This window comes from Pogoniulus pusillus, chromosome 1 (assembly GCF_015220805.1).
Source record: "Pogoniulus pusillus isolate bPogPus1 chromosome 1, bPogPus1.pri, whole genome shotgun sequence".
Classification (NCBI taxonomy): Eukaryota; Metazoa; Chordata; class Aves; order Piciformes; family Lybiidae; genus Pogoniulus; species Pogoniulus pusillus.
The window spans coordinates 30481075-30503459 of record NC_087264.1 but is presented as its reverse complement, the minus strand read 5'-3'; the positions used below and the strand labels follow the sequence as shown (position 1 = coordinate 30503459).

The window sequence follows — 22385 nt, the reverse complement described above, 5'->3', positions numbered from 1 at the left end:
TTTAAATGCTTTATATCTATGGTAGTCTTTTTGAAGCTTGCTAAAATCAGCTAGTGATCAGCCCATGAAAAAGATGGATTCTAGCACAAGATAGCCAGAGAAGAGTATTTTTATGCATGTAGCCAAAGCAAGCAGAGTCACTTCTAGGAAGTGACAACAAAGTGGTCAAAGTCACAGGTACTGACAAAGGATTTGCAGTGGGAAGAACAAGTGCCTTAACCTCATGATGAAGAATGTGATCTCTTACAACTGTCTGTCCTGAATGGTTTGGAAAGCTGTTCACCTTCAAGCCAGCCAGTCTCAAAAGACAAAATGCACCATTTGCACCCCTTCAGCATGATAACTGTCATCATCTGAACTTCTCTATTTACTCAGTGTGAAAAAAAAGCCCACTTTGTTGTTTCTTCTGTGTTTTCCTTTATGGATTTGTGTGTGTGACATTTGTTTTCTAGTAAGTATATCCCAGAAAGGAGAGTCCCCATGTCAGATTTAAACTCAGCACTAAAATGCAGACACTTCTCAGCTAATTCATGGGGAGGAAAAGTCTGTGGGCTTTGCAAATGCTGCAGGCTGACGACGTGCTTCTAGTTGCATGTTTTCTGAAAGGGCTTAGTGAGTCATATTCAGCATTAGATTAAGACTTGTACTGTGCGTTCATGCCAGATCGCACACAAGCTGACAAAGGTCTTGGAATACAAAGCTTTCAAAAGAGCAATGCACAGGTGCTCAGTAGCTCTCTTGTTATCACACTGGCATGGTGAGGTTACTTGCTCCACCTCAGTGCTGTCCAGCATGCTGTGCACCTGCGCAAGGACTTTTGCATTTGCACAGCACAGGCAGCCAACTTAATTTTTGAAGAGAGTTAATAAGCAAAACTGACATCTAATTCTACACCAGTAACTCCACAGATGGTCTGAACATACCAGAGAAGCAAATGCACTGGCATGATCTTCCTAACTAGGGATTCAAAAGTAAAGAAGATAATAAAATCTCTCCTGCAAAAGAAGCTCACATCTCAAGAAGAAAGAGTATAAATGCATGGTAAGTAAATAATGACTCCTCTTCCAAATACCACCCCCAGCATCCAGTATTTGTGGCAAGAACTCCCCATATGTTCACATTGTGAAGCAGCATCTCCTCTGTTTTGTCCTCAATCTGCTGCCTCCTGGTTCTGTTTGATGCCTCTTAGGCTTTTGCATCGGTACAGACAAAGAAAAGTCACCCTCACTTCGCCACTCGTAGTTTTACAGAGGGCTGGCTTCTGGATTTAGAGTCCTAATCTATGTAGTTTGCCTTTTGTGCTTGTGTCCTACATCCAAGAGTCCATAAAGTGGCTTGTCTCTGTTGCTCCTCTCTACCCTTTTCAGTTTTACTGTATTCTAACGTGAGGAAACCAGAACTACACATAATCACCACTATCTTGTATAACCACAAAATGATAACTTCTTTTTGTTCTCTACTTCCTAGCAGTTAACTTTTTTTCTTCAGTGCTTCTGATTAATGCATTTTAAAGGGCATTAAAATACTGATAACCTTGAAGTCTTATTAGACGGCATTCAACCTAAAACCAGTAATTAGAACAGTCCAAGAAAATGTTTTTTTCTTTTACACATCATTCTACTTTTATCTGTGTTCTACTTCCTCAGCTTCCATTCAAATTTTAGCAACCCTTCTGCATTTCTTGGTCATTGCAAATGAGTACCTTCCTTTAATTTAATCTGATAACGCAGACTGCATGGATTACTTCATCTGAGAATCTCTATAGAGTGTGAAAAAACCTGCTTTGGTAGCTTGACAGCTATGCTATAATACTGATACTTTACCTTATTACACCTAATCTTTTCTTGAGGTTTACTGCCAGCTGGATTACACCACTGGTGCTGACAGGCTCTTCATGTGGGTTCTTTTTTTAGGATGCTGCTGCACTGCTTTGGAGAACTGCTAGCTAACCTCAGAAATCCCACCTAAGGCAAGGCCATGTTTGTGCATACCTGGAGAAACAGCAGTGAAAAAAAAAGGCTGATTTTTTTCATATAACCTTCTTGTATTTGGCCAAGGCATGTTCATGGTGAAGACTGGTGGGATCTTGGGCTGTGGCTCTGCAGAGTCCCCTGGTAGGTGCATGTGCTGCACTCAGGGAAATTAGCTCACAGGACTGTCTAGGTGAGTGAACTGGAGCCAATGCTGATTCCAGCTGGTTGGTTGTGGTGTATGGTACCTTTCTGCAGGCACAGAGCTTTTGTGTCAGCACTAGGTGGTTGTTCATCACTGAAGGTATTGAATAATGAAAATTAAAATGGCCTAAGATGTGTCAGTCTTTCAGGAGGGAACAGGTGCAGATGCTGATGCCATCTAAATGAAAGACAGCTGGCATGGTGCACCCCATGACTGACTTTCTGTAATTTACTCCTTGCTGGCCAGATCAAGTCAATTTGCCCAATGTGCTATGCCAAGAAAAAGAATAGAGCGGAAAGGATTTAATGTGCTCTTGGCAGCCTGTCTTGTTAAGGAGTCATGCTGCTGCCTTCTCCAATAACCGGAGCTTTTCTAACAGGTGGTGGGTTGGAGTAGATTTAGAACAACAATGAGAGTAACAGTCCTTTGTCTGGGGAAGCAATAAGGCCACCACAAAGGAGCACACAGATGATGGCAGGTGGGTAAAGCGAAGTAACACGTCTCCAGCTAGTCCCAGGTCCCACTGCAGGAGGCACAAAGCCCATCAAAGGTCCATCACCACAAGCCCAGATTGGTCAGCTGGGAACCCAACTTCAGGACTCAAGGAAATGCCCTGGCTAGGCCCCTCCCACGGCTGGTGTGAAACCCTCCAACATCAGGCAATGGGAAGGCTCTCACAACCAACCTTCACACTTTGAGACATCACTGCCTGGGAGTGTGGGACTCATTATGGGATGCAGGGAAAAAGCATTTTAGGACTGCACAAGATTTAAGGCACATTTAGGAGAAGAATCAAAAGAAGACTGTGGGAGAAGGTAGCTACTGGGTGAGCCAGGGGAATCTTTTCAGAGCCATGGTCTAGTTGATTGCACAGGGCTGGGCGATAGGTTGGACTGGATGACCTTGGAGGTCTCTTCCTACCTGGTTGGTTGTGTGATTCTAGAATATAAAAGCAAATCCTAAGCGGAGCCATATAGCGTCTTGAACTATAAATACAAATCGTGTATATATAAATTAAAAGCCGTGGATTTCCCTAGGTGTGTCTCCTGAGGTTTTGTTTAAAATATAAACTGAAAGAAGCCTGACTCGAGCCAAGCGGAGCTGCTCCCCAGGCACAAGGCAGGACGCGCCCCGTCGGCCCTCAGCGCTGCCGCCATGTTTAACTGCCGGCATCGCGGCGGTGAGGCGGCCTCTGCCGCCGCCTCAGTCCCCGGCGCTGCTGCCTCGTCTCTAAGTGCCCTGAGCGCTTCAAAAGCCTGAAAACTCCTGGGCGGGGGCGAGGACAAAAGTATTTAAACTTGTAGCTATCGGTGTGAGGAGTTAAACAGACAATAATATCTTACCTTTATAGAGATGCTTAAAAATTGTATTCATTTGGAGTTGAAAATTGATTTTAAAATAAAAATCCCTATCTACTTTCTTCCAAAGAGGATTTTAGCAGACGGAACCCTGTGCTGCAATGCGGGGGGCCGGCGCCGCCACGGCGACTCGGCAGCACGGAGCCCCCACAGCGGCGGGACCGGAGCTGCGCGACGGTGTGGGCTCTGCGCACGCGTCAGGAGCGCCGCGTGCTCACGCGTGCGCTACGGCGGCGGAGGCGGACAACAGGAGTCCGTCCGGACCGAGCCCTCGGCGAGAGGCGGCGTCTTGCGGAGCTCTGAGCAGCCCGCGGTGCCTGCGAGCCGCCGTGCTCCCGAGGAGGGGGAAGGAAAACCTCTCACACTCATTCTTCTTCTGTCTTGCACAAAGATTCAGCAAATCGACTGATCAGGTGCGATGGATGTGAGACACGTTTTAGAACTACTTAGGTAAGTAATGGACTATGGAGTCGCTTCACATATAGCTTCCTTTTGGTTTAAATAGAAAAAAACCCGGGAGAGAGCAGCCTGCGCTTTCTGTGTTACACAGTCCGTCTAAGCAGCTGTTCTGTGCGGACCAGAGACCGCAAAGAAGTGTAGCTACGGAACCAAGCCTAAGCAGTCTAATATCTAAGTGCAAGGAGGCTTCTGCAATGCCTGCAAATGCTACCTGTATCAGTGATTTAAACCTTGACCCTCCTCTCTCTATCCCAGACAGAGGTAACCTTTCACAAGCCCCCACTTCTCCTTCTCCCCGTTCCCCTTCCCGACCCGGGGCCCATTGCCTCCAGCAGGCTGTGCGCGTTGCTATGGACGCGGCGCACGCGCTCCGCTGCCTCGTGCTCTCAGCCCCGGTGCTGCCGCCATGTGGCCACGGGTGGGCACTGCTCCCTGCCGCATGCAAACTGCACTGCTCTGAGCGTTCCAAGGGCAGTTTTAGCCCTGAGCTGTTTTCAGATGCAGGTTGAGTTTGCTCAGACCAGACCCAGCAGGTTTTTATTATGTGGTGCTGTTTCCCAGTATTGTCCAGTGCCTCCCAGTGACCCCCAATATTACACAGTCATGCCTACTGTTGGCAGTAATCCCAGAATTCCTTCCCAGTGCTTGCAATAACCCCCAGATCTCCTTCACAGTGCTCCCACTGTGGGCACAGTGTCTTCCCAGGTCCTCCCAGTATCCCAAACTCTCTTTCTGGTGCTATCAGTAGGATGAAGTGCTGGCCAGTTTCATCTGGTGCTGCCCAGTCCCTCCTGCTGCTCCCAGCAGTTTCAAAATCCTTTCCCAGTGTCTCCAGTGATACCCTGTGCCCTCCAGTCACTCTCGGTGCTCCCAGGAACTCAAAATCTCATCCAAGTGCTCCCAGTAACACAATGTGCACTCCCAGTCCCTCCTAGTGCTCCCAGCATTTCCAAAACCCTTTCCTAGGGCTCCCAGTAATACCAAGTGGCCTCCTAGTCCTGCCTAATTCTTTCCCAGGGCTCCTCAGGTCCTGAGAACACTCAGCTGCAGGGTGTGTCTGATGTCACCTTCTGGGTGAGATCCCTGTGACTGCCTGTCCAAGAGTGCCTGGGCTCTTACAGGAGCTACTGGTCAGAATTAACTTTTGTTCCTCTTTTCTTGCAGTGCCCCGAGAAGGACTTGTACTAACACAGGTTCATAGAGCTGGAACCATCCAATGGTTTAATTTATCAGAAGCAACAGGCACAAGACATTCGTGACTGCCAGTGATAAATGCATTGACTGCAGGGTGGTCTCAGGGTAATAAATCTTGGAGAGCATCCAACATGGTCAGAGATGCAGACCTGTGCAATAGCACTGCTAGAAGAGAAAAGCAGCAAAAGCTCAACTGTGCTGAAGGTGCAAGTCTTACCAAGAAGGATGTCCCTGGCTTGGGTGGAGAAAAAGGAGCATGGCCTGTCAGCTGTCCCCATCTCTATCTTTCTTTCCATGATGCCATATGGGGGGTGGGGGATGTGTTGATGCAGCAGAGGAGCAGGTGAGTAAGGGATGGAGACAGCCTCCTTAAAAGGGTGCTTGCAGTCCTGAATGTTTGAAATGCCTGAACATTTTTGGAGGGGATAAAAAACATTAAAACCTGTAAGCATTAAGTGTGTGGTGTTCCAGCAGAGAGAGAATGGCTTTAATTTATGTGTAAAAAAGACTTTGAAATGAACCCCCCCTGTATCTTCTCTATGATATTTAAAGGCTTCTAGAATCTAAAATCCTAAGTAGAGCCACATAGGGTTGTGAATTATAGGTATAAAATGGGTGTATATATAAATTTAGGATAGTGGATTTTCCTTTGTCACGGAATCGTAGAATCAACCAGGTTGAAAGAGACCTCCGAGATCACCCAGTCCAACCTAGCACCCAGCCCTAGCTAATCAACTAGACCATGGCACTGAGTGCCTCATCCAGTCTTGAACACCTCCGGGAAAAAACTGAGCCCAGCTGAGCTGATTGCCATGCGCAGGGCCAGGAGGGGCCCCGACAGTGGTCAGTAGTGCCACCTTGTGTTTAACTGGGGCAGTGCAGTTGTGCAGCGGCGTGTGCCGCCTCGTCGGTGCTCCGTGCTGCCACCTTGTGTTTAACTGGGGCAGTGCAGTTGTGCGGCGGCGTGTGCCGCCCCGTCAGTGTTAAGGAAGGCTGCCTCGTCTCTAAATGCCTTGAATGCCGGAAATTAATACCTCAGGGGGTCAGTGCAGGGACCAGTGCTGTTTAACATCTGTGTCAGCAGTATGGACAGATGAATCGAGTATGCCATCAGCAAGTTTGCAGGTTACACCAGGCTGACGTGCTGGAGGGCAGGGGTACATCCAGAGGATGGCTTAGAGGGCTGGAGAAGTGGGCCCAGGCCAACCTCACGACATTCAAAAAGGCTGAGCGTAAGGCACTTGGGTCGGTGCAATCCCAAGCACAGGCTGGGTGGTGAATGGCTGGAGAGCTGCCCTGGGGAAAAGGACCTGGGGGTCTGGGTTGATGAAAAGCTCAACATGAGCTGTTACTCTGCATGCGCAGCCCAGACAGCAACAATGTCCTGGGCTGCATCAAGAGAAGTGTGGCCAGCAGGGCAAGGGAGGTGATTCTTCTCCTTTACTCTGCTCTTGTCAGACCCCACCTGGAGTACTGTGTGCAGTTCTGGAGCCCTCAACACAAGAAGGACATGGAACTGTTGGAGCAAGTCCAGAGATGGGCCATGATGATAATAAGAGGGCTGGAGCAGCTCTGCTATGAAGACAGGCTATGAGAGAATCATAGAATCAACTAGGTTGGAAGAGACCTCCCAGCTCATCCAGTCCAACCAATCCAACCAAGATCATCTAACCCAACCCTATCCAATCAACTAGACTATGGCACTAAGTGCCTCATCCAGGCTTTTCTTGAACACCTCCAGGGACAGCAACTCCACTACCTCCCTGGGCAGCCCATTCCAATGGCAAATCTCTCTCTCTGGGAAGAACTTCCTCCTAACATCCAGCCTATACCTCCCCCGGCACAACTTGAGATTTTGTCCCCTTGTTCTGTTGCTGGTTGCCTGGGAGAAGAGACCAACCCCCACCTGGCCACAGCCTCCCTTCAGGTAGTTGTAGACAGCAATGAGGTCAGCCCTGAGCCTCCTCCAGGCTAAACAACCCCAGCTCCCTCAGCCTCTCCTCACAGGGCTGTGTACTAGGCCCCTCACCAGCCTTGCTGCCCTTCTCTGGACACATTCCAGCACCTCAAAATCTCTCTTGAATTGAGGAGCCCCAAACTGGACACAGTACTCAAGGTGTGGCCTGACCAGTGTTGAGTACAGGGGAAGAATGACCTTGCTTTTCTTACTGGCCACACTGTTCCTGATCCAGGCCAGGATGCCATTGGCTCTCTTGGTCACCTGGGCACACTGCTGGCTTATGTTCAGCTACTATCTACCAGTACCCCCAGGTCCCTTTCTGCCTGGCTGCTCTCCAGCCATTCTGTCCCCAGCCTGTAGCACTGCTTGGGATTGTGGCCAAAGTGTAGAGTTGGGGCTTTTCAGCCAGAAGAGAAGGCTTTGAGGAGACCTTGTAGTAGCCTTCCAGTATCTGAAGGGGGCCTACAGGAGGGCTGGAGAGGGACTATTTACAAGGTCTTGTAAAGACAGGATGAGGGGTAATGGGTTTAAACTGGCAGAGGGGAGATTTAAACTAGATGTTAGGAAGAAGCTCTTTACAGTGAGGGTGGTGAAACACTGGAACAGGTTTCCCAGGAAGGTTGTGGATGCTCCCGCCCTGGAGGTGTTCAGGGCCAGGTTGGACGAGGCCTCGTGCAACCTCTTCTAGTGGGAGGTGTCTCTGCCTATAGCAGGGGGTTGGAAGTAGATGATTTTTGAGGTCCCTTCCAACCTAAACCATTCTGTGATTCTTTGCCTGAGATTAAAAACTATTTCAGCTTGTAGGTGTTACTGTGAGGAGTTAAATCTACTCTGTTCTCAAAAGGATTGTAGAAGGTGGAAAAACCGTGTTACAGTGGGGCCGGCATCGCCTTAGCCCTGGCAGCTGTGCGATCCAACCGGCGCATTGCTGCGCACGGCGCCCCCAGCGCAGAAGCCCCGGCAGCTGTGCGATCCGACCGGCGCATTGCTGCGCACGGCGCCCCCAGCGCAGAAGCCCCGGCAGCTGTGCGATCCGACCGGCGCATTGCTGCGCACGGCACCCCCAGCGCAGAAGCCCCGGCAGCTGTGCGATCCCACCGGCGCATTGCTGCGCACGGCACCCCCAGCGCAGAAGCCCCGGCAGCTGTGCGATCCGACCGGCGCATTGCTGCGCACGGCACCCCCAGCGCAGAAGCCCCGGCAGCTGTGCGATCCCACCGGCGCATTGCTGCGCACGGCACCCCCAGCGCAGAAGCCCCGGCAGCTGTGCGATCCGACCGGCGTATTGCTGCGCACGGCACCCCCAGCGCAGAAGCCCCGGCAGCTGTGCGATCCGACCGGCGCATTGCTGCGCACGGCACCCCCAGCGCAGAAGCCCCGGCAGCTGTGCGACCCGACCGGCGTATTGCTGCGCACGGCACCCCCAGCGCAGAAGCCCCGGCAGCTGTGCGATCCGACCGGCGCATTGCTGCTCACGGCGCCCCCAGCGCAGAAGCCCTGGCAGCTGTGCGATCCGACCGGCGCATTGCTGCGCACGGCGCCCCCAGCGCAGAAGCCCCGGCAGCTGTGCGATCCCACCGGCGCATTGCTGCGCACGGCGCCCCCAGCGCAGAAGCCCTGGCAGCTGTGCGACCCGACCGGCGCATTGCTGGGCGCTGCGCGCATGCGTCGCCTGCCAGGTATTCGTGGCGTGCGTGTGGGAGCGCCGCCTTGTTACGGGTGAGCTGCGGGGGCGGATGGCAGTGAGCGGAGCTCGGCGGAGTTGAATGGGACTTAGCCGAGCGGGACGGTGCTGCCGGGGGAGGAAAAGCTGTCACACTGGCTGAGAGAGCTTCATTCTTTTTCTTTCTTACACGAGGATTCAGCGAAGCAATTGACCAGCGGCTCTGAGACACGTTTTAGAACAACTCGTGTAAGTAGCAGACTTTAAAGCTTCTTCCATTTAGTTTAAATAGAAAAAAAGTCGGAACAGACCTGTCTGCACTTTCCGTGTTACATAGTCTGTCTAAGCAGCTGTTCTGTGCAGCCTAAAGACTGCAGGGAACTGTAACCAGAGAACCAATCCTAAGTAGTCTGATGTCTAATGGTAAGGTTTCTAAACTGCCCGTAAATGCTGTTTGTAGCAGGGATTTAAAACCTCGACCCTCCCCTCTTAAATATCTGTCTGAGATAGAGAAACCCTTTCAAAAGCCCCTACTTCTCCTTTCCCCTTTTTCCTCTCCCAGTTTGAGGTCCCAGTTTTACTATAGTGCTTCCGGTAACCCCCAAACCTCCTTCACATTGCTCCAAGAGTGGTCCCAGTGTCCTCCTGGTATCCCATAATCTCTTCCCAGTGCTAGCAGTAACACCAAATGCTTCCCGGTCTCTCCCAGTGCTCCCAGTAATAGCTGGTGTCCCCCAGTCCCTCCCGGTGCTCCCAATAACTGCAAAATCGCTTCCCAATCCTCCACGTAATACCCAGTGACTCCCCAGTTCCTCCCAGTAAACCTCAAATCCCCTTCCCAGTGCTCCCAGCAATAGTCAGTGCCCTCCAAGTCTCACCCGCTGCTCCGAGTATAGCCCAGTCTCTCCCAGTGCTTCCAGTAACTCCAGATGCCCTTCCTAGTGCTCCCAGTGCCCTCCCCAAACCCCGGCACTCCCAGTAACTGCAAGAGTCCATTCAAATGCTCGCAGTAACAGTAAGGGCTCTCGCAGTCTCTCCTAGTGCTCCCAGTATGTCCCCAGTGTTCCCGAGCCTCCCAGTAACTGCAGATTGCCTTTCTGGTGCTCCCAGCAACCCCCAAATCTCCTTCACAGCGCTTCTAGTTCGTCGTCAGTGTTCTGCCACGTTGCCATGGACGCGGCGCATATAGGGTCGTGTGCTGCGCGCTCTCGTCATGACTGCTGCCACCGTGTGGCCACGGGAGGGAACTGCTCTGTATTTGGTGGCTACAGGACTGCAGTCATTTGCGGGCTGGTTCCTTGCTTTATGTTCCATGGCTTTTGGCCCACTAGGAACCACAGAGGAAGGGAATTTGAACATGTGATGGGTTAAAAGATGAGGCTTCCTGTAAAATGGGGTCTGGAGGCCTCTGGGGTCTTTTATGGAGTAGGGGAGTCTTAGGATTTGGAGGTGTTTCACTCTGTTTTTTACAGGGTCACAGGATGTCAGGGGTTGAAAGGGACCCAAAGAGATCATCGAGTCCAACCTCCCTGCCAGAGCAGGACCACACAATCTAGCTCAGGTCACAGAGGAACACATCCAGACATCTCCAGAGAAGGAGACTGCACAACCTCTCTGGGGAGCCTGTTCCAGTGCTCTGTGACCCTTACAGTAAAGAAGTTTCCCTTTGTGTTGAGGTGGAACCTCCTGTGCTCCAACTTACATCCATTGCTCCTTGTCCTGTCACAGGGAGCGAGTGAGAAGAGCCTGTCCCTCTCCTCCTGACCCCCATCCGTCAGATATTTATAAGCATTTATTAAATCCCCTCTCAGTCTTCTCCAGACTAAAAAGCCCCAGGTCCCTCGGCCTGTCCTCATCAGGCAGTTCTCCAGTTCCCTAATCATCGTCACAGCCCTCTGCTGGACCTGCTTCAGCAGATCTCTATCCCTCTTAAACTAGGGAGCCCAAAACTGAATGCAGTACTCAAGATGAAGTCTCACCAGGGCAGAGCAAAGGGGAAGGAGAACCTCGCTTGATCTGCTGGACACACTCTCCTTAATACACCCCAAGATCCCATTGGCCTTCTTGGCCCCAAGGGCACATTGATGTCCCTTGGATAACTTGTTAAACACCAGCACTTCCAGGTCCCTCTCCACAGGGCTGCTCTCCAGCAGATCACCTCCCAACTGTACTGGTGCAGATTATTATTACTCCCCAGATGCAGGACTCTGCACTTGTCCTTGTTGAACCTCATTTGGTTCCTCTGTGCCCAGCCCTCCAGGCTGTCCAGGTCGCTCTGGATGGCCACACAGCCTTCAGCTGTATCAGCTGAGCCTCCCAGCTTGGTGTCATCAGCAAACCTGCTGAGCAGATTCTGTCCCCTTATCAGTGTCATTGATGAAGATGTTGAACAGGACTGGACCCAACACTGATCCCTGGGGGACTCCCACTAGTTACAGCTCTCCTGCTAGACCTGGCACCATTGATCACCACTCTTTGAACTCTGTCATGTAACTAGTTCCTAATCCACCTCACTGTCTGCTCTTCCATCCCACACTTCCTCAGCTTGCTCACTAGAATATCATGGGAGACTCTGTCAAAGGCCTTGCTAAGGTCAAGGTAGACTATATCCACTGGTCTCCCTGAATCTACCCATTCAGTTATGGCATCATAGAATGCTATGTCATCATAGAATTATTTTGTCAGGCATGATTTCCTCTTGGTAAATCCATGCTGGCTACTCCTGATGACCTCCTTCTCTTCCAAGTGCCTTGAGATGCCTTCCAGAAGGAGCCACTCCATTATTATTCCAGGGATAGAGGTGAGGCTGACTGGTTGATAGTTCCATGAATCCTCTTTCTTGCCCTTTTTGAAGACTGGAGTGACATTTGCTCTCCTCCAGTCCTCAGGTGTCTGTCCTGTCTGCCACCATTTGGCAGAAACGATGGAGAGAGGCAGAGCAATAACATCAGGCAGTTCTCTCAGCACCTTTGGGTGCATCTCATCAGGGCCCATGGACCTGTGAGTGTTCGATTTGTGTAACTGATCCCTAACCCAGTCTGCACTGACCATGGGGAGCGTTCCCTCCTCCAGGCTTCCTCTCCTTCATCCAAGGTCTGGAGTACCTAGGGGAGTTCAGCCTTAGGTGTAGAGACTGAAGCAAAGAAGGCATTCAGCAGCTCTGCCTTCTCTGCATCCTCAGTTCTCAGAGCTGCCTCATTCAGCAGTGGCCTCACACCTTCCCTGTTCTTCCTTTTTCTGTTGATAGATTTGAAGAGGCCTTTCTTGTTCTCTTTCACTTCTTTTGCCAGCTTCAGTTCCAAGAGGGCTTTGGCCTTCCTTGTTGCCTTCCTACATCCCCTGAAAACGTCTGTCACTTGGGAGAACTATAGAGATCCCTTCTTCCATGAATTGTAAGTTTCTTTCTTCCCTGAGATTTACTTCAGGAGCTCCTTGCTCAGCCATGGAGGTCTCCTGCATGTCTACCTGCTTTTTTACTCAGGAGAACATACCTAGCTTGGGCTTGGAGGAAGAGGCTTTTAAAAACCAAGCAACTTTCTTGGGCTCCTTTACCCTCCAGAGCCTTAGCCCATGGGATTTCTGCAAGCCTGTCTCTGAAGAGCACAAAGTTAGCTCTGCAGAAGTCCAGGGTTGCAATTCTACTTGTTGCTCTGATTCTACCCTTTAGAATCCTAAACTCCACCGTGTCATGATCACTGTCCCCAAGGCTGTTTCCAACCTTAATGTCCTCAACCAGTCCCTCTTTATTAGTTAATACAAGGTCCAGCAGTGCACCTCTCCTTGTTGGTTCCTCCACTGCCTGCATCAAGAAGTTAGTGATACACTGCAAGAGCCTTTTGGACTGGCTGTGCCTGACTGTGTGAGCTTCCCAGCCAATATCAGGGTGATTGAGGTCACCCATCAGTACCAAGGAGTTAGCTCTAGAGGCTACCTCCTTCATTGTAGAAGGACACATGAATGTCTCCCTCTTGGTTTGGTGGTCTATAGTAGGCACCTACAACAATTTCACCCTCTTTCCCACATCCTTTAATTCTTACTCACAAGCTTTGAACGTGTTCTGCCTCTGCCCTTGGGTAGAATTCAGCACATTTCAGTTGCTCTTGCACATAGAGAGCAACTCTCCCATCTTGTCTTGCTGGTCCATCTTTCCTGAACAGTACACAGCCATCCATGACAATGTTCCAGTCGTGAGAGCTGTCCCACCATGTTTCAGTGATGGCAATCATATCATAGTTATTCAGCTTAGTACAGACCTCCAGCTCCTCCTGCTTTATGCCCTGTGCTCCATGCATTCGTAGATAAACATTTCAGGGAAGGAGGGAGTTAATATCTTTGCTTTCACTCTTGCAGTCTGACCATTCCCAGCCACTTCCATGGCCACCAACCTAGCAGTAAGCTCTGCATGTGCTAATTCCTTATTACTTGATCCCCATGGTACATCTCTGTAAGACTTTAAGAGTTCTTGTGTGTCCCCAGCATGCCACAAAGTAACAGGCTGAAAGCTTTTATTAGCCTCCCACCCTGGTGTGCCATCCCTTAGCTTATATTCATTGCTAGCCCTTGCATCTTCTCCAACACACAACTCATTGTTACCTACCTCCCCTGAGATAGCGGTGGAGCTGACACATCACCCCACAATTGTCTCAGGCATGCTTCTCCCTCCCTGCTTCCAACCTAGTTTAAAGCATGGTTAATGAGCCCAGCTAGCCCCTGTGATATAACCCTTCTAACACTTTGAGAGAGATGCACCCCATCTGCTGCCAGCAGACCTGGCGTCATGTGGGGTGACCTGTGGTCAAAAAAGCCATAGTCCTGCTGGAGGCACTGGGCTCAAAGCCAAGGTTCTTTCTGGGTTAGTCACTTCAACAGGGAGGATAGAAGAGAATGTTACCTGTGCTCTCACTCCCTTGACCAGTTGACCTAAGGCCCTGAAGTTTCTCTTGATAGCCTTCAGTTTTCTTTTCCAAGGTCATCATTGCCTATCTGGAAGGTTGACAACGGGTAATAATCTGTGGGCCATACTAGGGAGGGAAGCCTTCTTACCACATCCTTGACCTGGGCCCCTGGTAGACAGCAGACCTGCCTTTGGAGTGAGTCAGGCCTGCATATTGGGCCTTCTGTTTCCTTCAAAAAGGAGTCTTCTATAACAGTGAATCTTCTTTTTGATGTAAGCTGTTTGTATGGTGGGTTCAGGCTTCCTTAATTTTGGAAATACCTCCAAGCCAGATGATTCACCTTCCTCACTGGCCAGTTGTACATTCAGGATATCAAATCTGTTCCGCAAGGGCACCTGGAGGGGACTGTTAGTAACTGAAGCGACACTTCCCACCACAGCGGGTGGGAACTTGTTGCCACAGCCTCACGCTGAGGGGGTGGGGAGAGTTTGCAGGGTGGGAGGTGGACAAGGCAGGAGTTTGGTTACTAACTTGGCCATGGACTTGCCTCCACTCCCTCTTTTCCTTTAGGTTACTGGCCTCAGTCTGTCAGGGGGTGGCTACAGGGGGCACTTGACCCTCAGTATCTTTTAATGGTAATCCTGTCTCTCCATCAGGTCAGAGCCTGGCACCACCTGTCCATCTTATCTTTTGCCTCCTTGATTCTGCTAAGCCTGTGAACCTCATCCCTTAATCATTCAACCTTTCAAATCTTTCAGTGTCTATGCATGCTCTGAAGCACCAGCCATTGCCCCCACCATCATCTGAAACGGATCTGGTGGCATCTGAAGGGGTTTTGAGGGTGAGAAGGGGATCTGTGGGCATCTGCAATGGGTGTGAGGGTAGCAAAAGGGCTTTTGGGGACATCTAAAGGGGTATAGGGATGTCTAAGAGGCTCTTGTAGAAAACTAAAGGGGTGTGCAGGCATCTAAATTGAGTCTGGGAACATCTAAGGGAGGTCTGTGACCATCTAGAGGAGGTCTGTGGCCCTCTTAAGGGTATCTGAGGGCATCTAAAGTGGGTGTGGGGATATCAAAAGGGGTTAGAGGGGCATCCAGGGAGGTCTTGGGGCCTCTGGATTTTCTTTTGTGGGCTTCCAGGGGGTATCTGAGGGGTCCTGAAGGAGCTGAGGGTGTTCTGAGTGATGATTACTTTGGGGGTTTCTATGGAGTTGTGGGGTGTCACATTTTGGAGTTCCTCAGGATTTGAGGGGGTCTTACTCTGTTTTTTTGGTGCCACTTCAAGCTTGGGACCCCCAACCGTGTGCCTCCTGGCATCTGAAGTGCTTCTAAGGGTGACAAGGAGGGATGTAGGGGACATCTAAAGGAGATGTGTGAGAATTGAGAGGGGATCTGGGGCTGTCTTAGGGGCATCTGTGGGGACCTAAAGTGGACTCTCGTGCTGACCGCTGCCGCCTTGTGGCCACAGCCAGGTACTGCTTCCTGCCGCCTGCTGCTGAAGCACCTGAGGGGCCCCCGAAGGGCCTTAGGAGGCATATAAAGTTTCTTGGTGGTTCTTTTTATGCATCTAAAGCGGTCTGGCGGCCTCTGGAAGCTCCCTTGGGGGCTTCTGGGAGTGTTCGGAGGGTCCCACAAGATTTGAGGGGGTCTCACTCTGGTTGTCGGTGTCCCTGCAGGCCCAGGACCCCAGCATCTAAAGGTGATGTGGGGGCTCCTAGAGGCGGGGGCTGAGGATGACAAAGGTGGGCTTAAGGTCATGTTGAATGGGTCTGGATGTATCAAAAGAACTTTTGGGAACATCTAAGGGGGTCTGGAGACATCTGAGGCTTTCTAAGGGGGAATCTAAAGAAGTGGGGAGTAGATCTAAAGTGGGTCTGGGAACATCTAAAGTACATCTGTGAGCAGCTAAGTGGGGTCTGGGGCCACGTGAGGGGATTCTGGGGTCACCTAAAGTGGCTTTGGAGGTATGAAGTGAGGTTTTGGGGGCATCAAAAGGGTTGTTGTGGACATCTAAATTGGTCTGGAGTCCTCTGGGGGCTCCTAAAGGGTCTCTGTCTTTGGTGTCCACAGGGCAGCAGGTATCTGCAGGTTGATGCCTTGGTTTATGTTCCACAGTTGTTGGCCAACCAGGAACCACAGGGGATCCAGGATGAGATGGGTTAAAGGATGAGGCTTCCTGTGAAATGTCTTTGGGTTTTAAGATTGTCTCACTCCTCCTTTTCTTTGTGTTTTTTTTTCCCCTGCTTTTTTTAGGGAGCTAAATTGCTTTGCCCAAAATCAGGTTACAGATCTGTATTTGGCCTCAGCCACAAACCCTGACTGTGGGGGATGCTTTGGTACCAGCATGTGGAGCTGTTGGAAACCAAATTCTTCATTGCAAGTGGTTCAGAATTGGATTTCCTTTGGAAAATGGGGACAAAACTCTCTCTGTGGTGAGTTGCTGTGAAGTGCCAGCCTTGGGGACTAACCTGTGACCACCTTTAACTTCTGCCTTGGAGCTTGCTTGGAGGAAATTAACTTCTCCGTAGGCTTGGTACCTCCTGCTCTGTGGCTCTGTTAGTCCCTGTTGTTCTCCTGCTCTCTGACGAGATAGATCTAGCTTGGGCTGGCTGTCAAGCTTCCCACCTGATGCAACATGTATGAGTGTGAAAGAGCAGTTTTGTCACCAAAGCATTTGGCACATTGAGGTTGCACAATTTGGCCAGAGCAGACACAGCAGGTTTGTCATATTTGGGTTTGTTTCCAAGCACTGTGGAACTTGTGGCTCGCCTGTGGATGTCTGCCTGAGAGACCACCATTAGGCCTTTCAAAGTCCTGATGCTCCCAAAGAACAAGAAGCTCAGAGTACAGGGGAATTAAAATTGGAGGAGGTCTTCAGTTGTGGGGAGTGGTGTCTGCCCTGGTGAGACCTATCAGCAGTGTTGCTGCAGCTTAGATCTCCATCAGGGAATTTTATCCTTTAGAGACATTATTGTAGCACTTTTCATTAAGTGGGTAGCAAGAAATAAAAGCTGTCTGGGCCAAAGCAGTTCAGATCTTCATCTGGGCGTGCCACTTTCTGCTCAGGGCTGTCATTTGGAAGAGAAGTAGTTGTGTGAGCAGACTGCCACAGCTGTAGTTTGTATTTGTGCAGTCAAACCTTTTTGTTTATGAAATGTTGGAAATGGAGACAAAAAAAACCTCTGCAGTGCCAGGGAAGTTTAGCGTGTGCTAAGTTAAAGGTTGAGGCTGTTTCTTGTAAAAGGCTTGTGTGTGTGTGTGTTTGTGTGGGGTTTTTATGTTGTCTTACTTCTGGGATGTATTTAATGTACCTTCCTTTCTACTTTGCAACTGAAGAGCTGGAGAGTTGTTGTTTCTCAGTCGCAGCACACTCTTAAAGGACAGGTAACTGGATTTCTTTGCTGTTCAAATGGTCTGTTGTAGCAGAAGGAAGCTGTGGCTGGCTGAGCCCAAGACTCAGCATCTGGAAGGGTTGGGAGCTGCCCCAGATGCCTGCAAGCATTCAGCAGATCAGTTGATCGGAGGAGAGGGATCTGATACACGGTTTGGAATAACTTATGTAAGTATCTGTGAGTATTCCTGAAACGTTGGTGCTAAAGTAGAGAGAGAGCAGTGCTGAATGTTTTGTGCTGCATGTCCTATCCAGCTGCATTGTGCAATCCCACTAAGAACATCTGTTGGCTTTGTAGAGTGCATCTGTGGGAGGTGTGAAGGGAATCGGGAGTCTTGTCTACCTGGACATGGAAAACTCAGCTGCCTTTCACATGGTGAGGGAGATGATGGTGCAGCAGAGGAGCAGGTGAGTGAGGGATGGGTCAGCCTCCCAAAAGGGCTGCTTGCAGCCCTGAATGTTTGAAATGCCTGAGAATCCTTAGCAGGCATTAATCACCATTAAACCCCATAAGTGTTAACATATGGTGTTCCAACAGAGAAAAAGCTCTTATTTTTATCTAGATATTTAAGAAGGATATTAACAGATGTGTAAAAAAAACCCAACACTTTGAAATGACCCCCCCTATCTCCTCTATGTAAAGGCTTCTAGAATATAAAACCAAATTCTAAGTAAAAAATTGAAATCTAACTGTAAATTGTGTATATATAAATTAAAAATAGTGGATTTTCCTTTGTGTGTCTTGTTGGTTGTTTGGAAAGTGCTTGCCAGCAGGAATTCAGGACCTGGGAAATAATGCTCATTAAACTTGAAAATGAAGTTTCAGAGCTTGCCCAGCTGCTTCTCAGCATTGCTGTCCCTACTATAGAGGGGTGGGCAGGCTGCATCCCTTTCTGGAGGAAGGAAGGAATGGGTTGTTGAACTTCAGAGTCTACAAAGTGGGGACCGTGTTGGATTGAGGTGACCTTCAACTGGAAGGACAGTTCTGCAGAAGTGCTGGACACACTGCAGTTTGTTCCTATCAGCATGTCTGGCAGCCATGTGCTGTGCCTTATGCCTTATCTCCAGAAAGGCTTTGCTAGGTGAATTGTTCAGGTTTTTTCCCCATGTCTCAGTATCCCTGACTATAAAATGAATCAAAGGGCAAACTGTTCTGGGGCCACGCTCTGATATGCTCCAGTAAAGAGTAAAGGCTGGTCACCCTCCAGAGCATAACCCCCAGCCCGCTGCTGCCTTGCACACACTTTTGTCACCAACTCCTCCTCCAGCCTGCTGGGCTTTTTCCATGGTGTTTTCTGACCCAGCAGACATTAGGGCTTGTTTTGCCTGCCGTGTTCTCTCAGTACCTCCACTCACATACTTCTTCCTGACTGCTGCATGATGGGCCTGAAAACACAGAACTCAAATGCAAATCTGATGTTTAATTTGGACTTGAGAGTTTGATGAGGCTTTGGAGATTCTGCCACTCACAGCCTCTACCTTCTGCAGCCTGCAGTCACATTCCCTTAATTGAAACATCCTCACTACACATGTATGTGCTCTCCAACATCATCCACCCTTTGCAGAACCATTGCTTCCACCTGCTTGCTGCAGGATCGTTGAACAAGATGACCTTAGAGGACTCCTTCCAACTTGATGCAGTCTGTGAATCTGCAAACTCCTCTCTCTCTGTGTGATTCCCCCCAGCATCCTGGGATCATAGGGCACAGGTGGAGACTGAATCTCTGTCAGTCACATCTAGTAATTCCAAAAACATCTCACACAAAGATGGCCCTGAAAATGGGGAAGAGCAGCAACTTAATAAATTGAAGCAAAAATGCCTTCACTCCCATTAAACACTAAGCTTGGAACTCTCCCACATGCAGCTCTGAGGAGCATGCAGGCATACAGTGCTCTGGGGCTCTGCCCCTGTCCAGAAGTGCTTTTAAACTCAAGTTTGGGTTCTGTCTGGTCTACTAGGCTTGGGAGTTCAGTCTCTGCAGGCTCAAACTCCTTGCTTGTGCCCTGTCTCCCTGAAGCTTTAACTCCAAGCCCATATGGGCTCCTTCTCCGACTGTTGTTCCTGCAGTGACCCTGAAAAATGGACATTGGCTCCTCTTCACTCACCTTCCTTTCCCTGGGTCAATACCCTTAAGGCCAAGGTCAAGGGGTCTCTCTGGACACAGAAATCCTGAGCCCAAACATTCTTGCAAGGATTCTGGGGCTGCAGGAAGAGGATGGAGCAGCTGCGGCTGAAACAGTGCCAAGTAGGGAGAGAGATGCGAGCTGCAAGCTGCACGCTGCACCAAGGGACCTGACCCAAACACTAGAAGTGGCTGGTAGGAAAAGGTAGGAGGTGCCCCAAAGCTGCTGCTGCACCCTGAGTGGGAGCCAGCACATAACACTCAGAGGGGCTGACGAAAGGCTGCGGATTCCCAACCCTGCACTCCAAGAGCTGTGTGGCCCGAAAGAGTCCAGCTCTGAATCAAACCCTGGGACTCAGGCAGCTGCTCCCAGCCAAAGCAGCTGATGGACAAGGCTCCCTCCTGGGGGCAGGTGCTGAGGAAGAACTCAGTGTTGCTCCTGATTGCAAGAGAAGACAACTCAGTTACTCTTCATTCAGAGCTGGGAATTTTCTGGTGCAGCTCCATGGCTAAGGAGCCCAAGGCTAATCCTTGTGCCAGGTGAGTGGAAATGACAATGGGGGCTGCTGGAGCACCAGGAGATGACAGATGTCCTCTTCTGAAGCTTTGCCTATAAAGCATATATTTTAAGCAATGTTTGTTTGAAGCCTTGAGCCTGCCAGTTAAAAAACAATATTCATGCACACCAGGAATGGAGAGAAAGATGGGAGATGGGGGCTGCGTTCCCTTCTTGGAGGAAGGGGAGGGAAGCAAACAGGAGAAAGGTGTTTCCTCAGTGTCCCTCTGACTGGATGTGCAGTGCAACAGGTGAGCCACTGCACTGCAGTTTTGCCTGCCTCTCTTCCAGGCTTCACAAAAGTCTGTGGGAGCAATCCCTCTGCTTTTTCCACCCTGCATCCCATGTGCAGGTCAGCCCATGGACTTCCCTTGGAGTCTGATGGACAGCACTGTGTTTGCAAAGTCAGAGCAAAGACAGCCCAGGTGCTCAGGCGCAAGAAGGTGAGGAGGTAAGAAACCACTCCCCTCTACACCCAGCCCTCCTTACCTAAATCACACTCCTGTCTGTAATTAAAAATTCGGCTTTTCAGCTAACATGGCCAAGTGGCACATCTGTAGCAGGTGGAATCCAGGGGCAATGGTCAAGATCCTCCTCATCAATGAAAAATGTTCATCTCTGCTCTGGGCACATCCCTGCCCTGCCAGTCACCAGACCCTGGATTGCCACCTGATGGTGAAGAAGCAGGTAGGCCCCAGCTGCAGTACCAAGGGATTTCTCCCGTACGCTGCAGCACTTTCCAGGCTAGGGCAGGTTTTCACTGTCTTCTGGTATGGGTTTCAGGTGAAAGAGACTGCAGATAGCACTGGTGAAGAGATAGAACAGCATTTGCTGCCCTAAGAAGCTCATTCAAATTATTCATGTCTGGACACCCACGTATTTGCATGCGACACCAGTCTGGGTACCTACAGTTTTCTTAGCCACAGTATTTTCCAGGTTGCAACCATGGCAAATACTTTGGTGGGGTTTTTTTTTGTGTGTGAGTTGGTTTTGTTTGTTTGGTTTGGGTTTTTTGTTTTGTTTTTTAATAATCCTTCTGGTGCACAGTGCTTGCTGGGATCTGGTGGGACAGCTGCTGCTTCTCCAATGGGGGTCTGGTGCTGGCTCACCTCTGCATCTTGTGCAGTAGCCCTGACTGTCTTAGCCTGTCTCTGTAGTGGAGGTGCTCATTTCATGTCTCAGTCTCAGTTTCCCTGTGAAACGTTTTGAAATCTGCTTATGGAAACTTGACACAGGTGCTCTCTGATAATGAAAAATCTGGCCTAGGAATGGTGCTGCTGGTAGCCTCATGGAAAGTGATGGGGCAGCCACACACCTGGGGGATATGTTGAAGCTGAGATTATTGCAATAAACTTTACTTTCTGTGTCTAAATGCTGTTTGCTGGGGAAAAAGATCCCACTGTTTACAATTACAGTTTTAATCGACGTGTCCACACGTTATTTCAAACATTAGAGTTGCAGCTTGTTTCTTTAAGAAATCAGGGCTGATTTATCTTTGGTTTTGCAGCTCTGTTTCTCAACTAGTAAATACTGTTAATATCACATAGCTATCATGATAGAGAAGAAAGCATCTAATGTTTTTATTGCATGATTTCCATATTCTTGCTTCACATCTTCCACAGGTGCAGGCTGGAAATGGAAAGAATGGCACATCCCAGTTTTCTTGCAAAACCCACTGTCTTCTCAAAAATGCTCCTTTTGCATTTTGTAAGTGGCAGCTCTGCTCAATCCCCATTTCTCCTCCTACCTTTTTATGGTTGTAAAGTGTTTTGGATGTGTAGTGTGGTTGTCATAGGCCATTTTTCTCCTGCTGTGCTGAATCAAGGCTGTAGGCAGCAGAACTTCATATCAGCAGGTGGAATCAGCTGTCAAGTGATAAGAAATGTGCAGTTCCTGCTTTTTCCACCCACTGTTGTGAGCTAATGGATGTGGTTGTTGTTTATCTTAAAGAAGCAGCAGATGCAGAACATACCCTAGCTGCATTGTAGTGTTTCTTAGGATGAAGTTTTCAGTTCTTCAGCTGGGCATAAGGTGGCAGTGGGGTCAGTTTAACTTATGAGCATCGTTTGTAAAACTGCTGCTGCAAGTGTTCCTCAGCCAAAAGAAAACTGCTTACTGTTTTTGATGCTTTCAGTGAAGTTATGTAAGCATGAAAACAATGCCTCAACCTTTTGTCTGTTTACAAAGAGCTGGAAACTTGGTTTGCTCAAAGAGTTTATGAGATAGAGCTTTTGCTATATGTAGGAGGTTCTTTCCTAGAGGCAGCTGTCAGTTCACTGTACCCAAGGAGCAATTGGGTGCAGTTTGGGAATGCTACCACTGCCTTCTAATTTGTAGCTACACCAACCATGTTCACTAAGAACGGACAACAGGAGGAGGTGTATTCTCTGTAGGCCTCTGCCCTCACAAAGTCCCGAAGCTCTCAGCTGTGTTGAGTTAAGCAAGCGGAGAAAAAACAAACATTTGAAGACTTATGAAAAACTTGTTGTTACAGATTTGGCTGAAGATGAGTCTTATCTCAGCAATTTCCCCACAGCAAACAGAGTAAAACCAAAACACAGGATTTTGTGATGGGGCTGGGTGTCATACACTCCAGTCTTCCCAGAAACAAA

At 49.5% G+C, this 22385-nt stretch overlaps 2 long non-coding RNA genes across 4 annotated transcripts; both read left to right on the top strand.

The window, feature by feature from the left end:
* The first annotated feature begins 3780 nt into the window (after positions 1–3780).
* LOC135180715 (uncharacterized) lies at positions 3781–5706 on the top strand. Its single transcript, XR_010304542.1, has 2 exons — positions 3781–3983; positions 5157–5706. It is a non-coding gene; the product is annotated as an uncharacterized LOC135180715 (long non-coding RNA).
* Positions 5707–8891: 3185 nt separating this feature from the next.
* Positions 8892–17825, top strand: LOC135180709 (uncharacterized). Of its 3 annotated transcripts, none has more exons than XR_010304539.1 (5): positions 8892–9058; positions 14463–14545; positions 15957–16135; positions 17127–17262; positions 17393–17825. It is a non-coding gene; the product is annotated as an uncharacterized LOC135180709 (long non-coding RNA). The 3 variants fall into 3 exon arrangements; XR_010304541.1 differs by lacking the exon at positions 8892–9058 and adding an exon at positions 14294–14360; XR_010304540.1 differs by lacking the exon at positions 14463–14545.
* The last annotated feature ends 4560 nt before the right edge of the window (positions 17826–22385 follow it).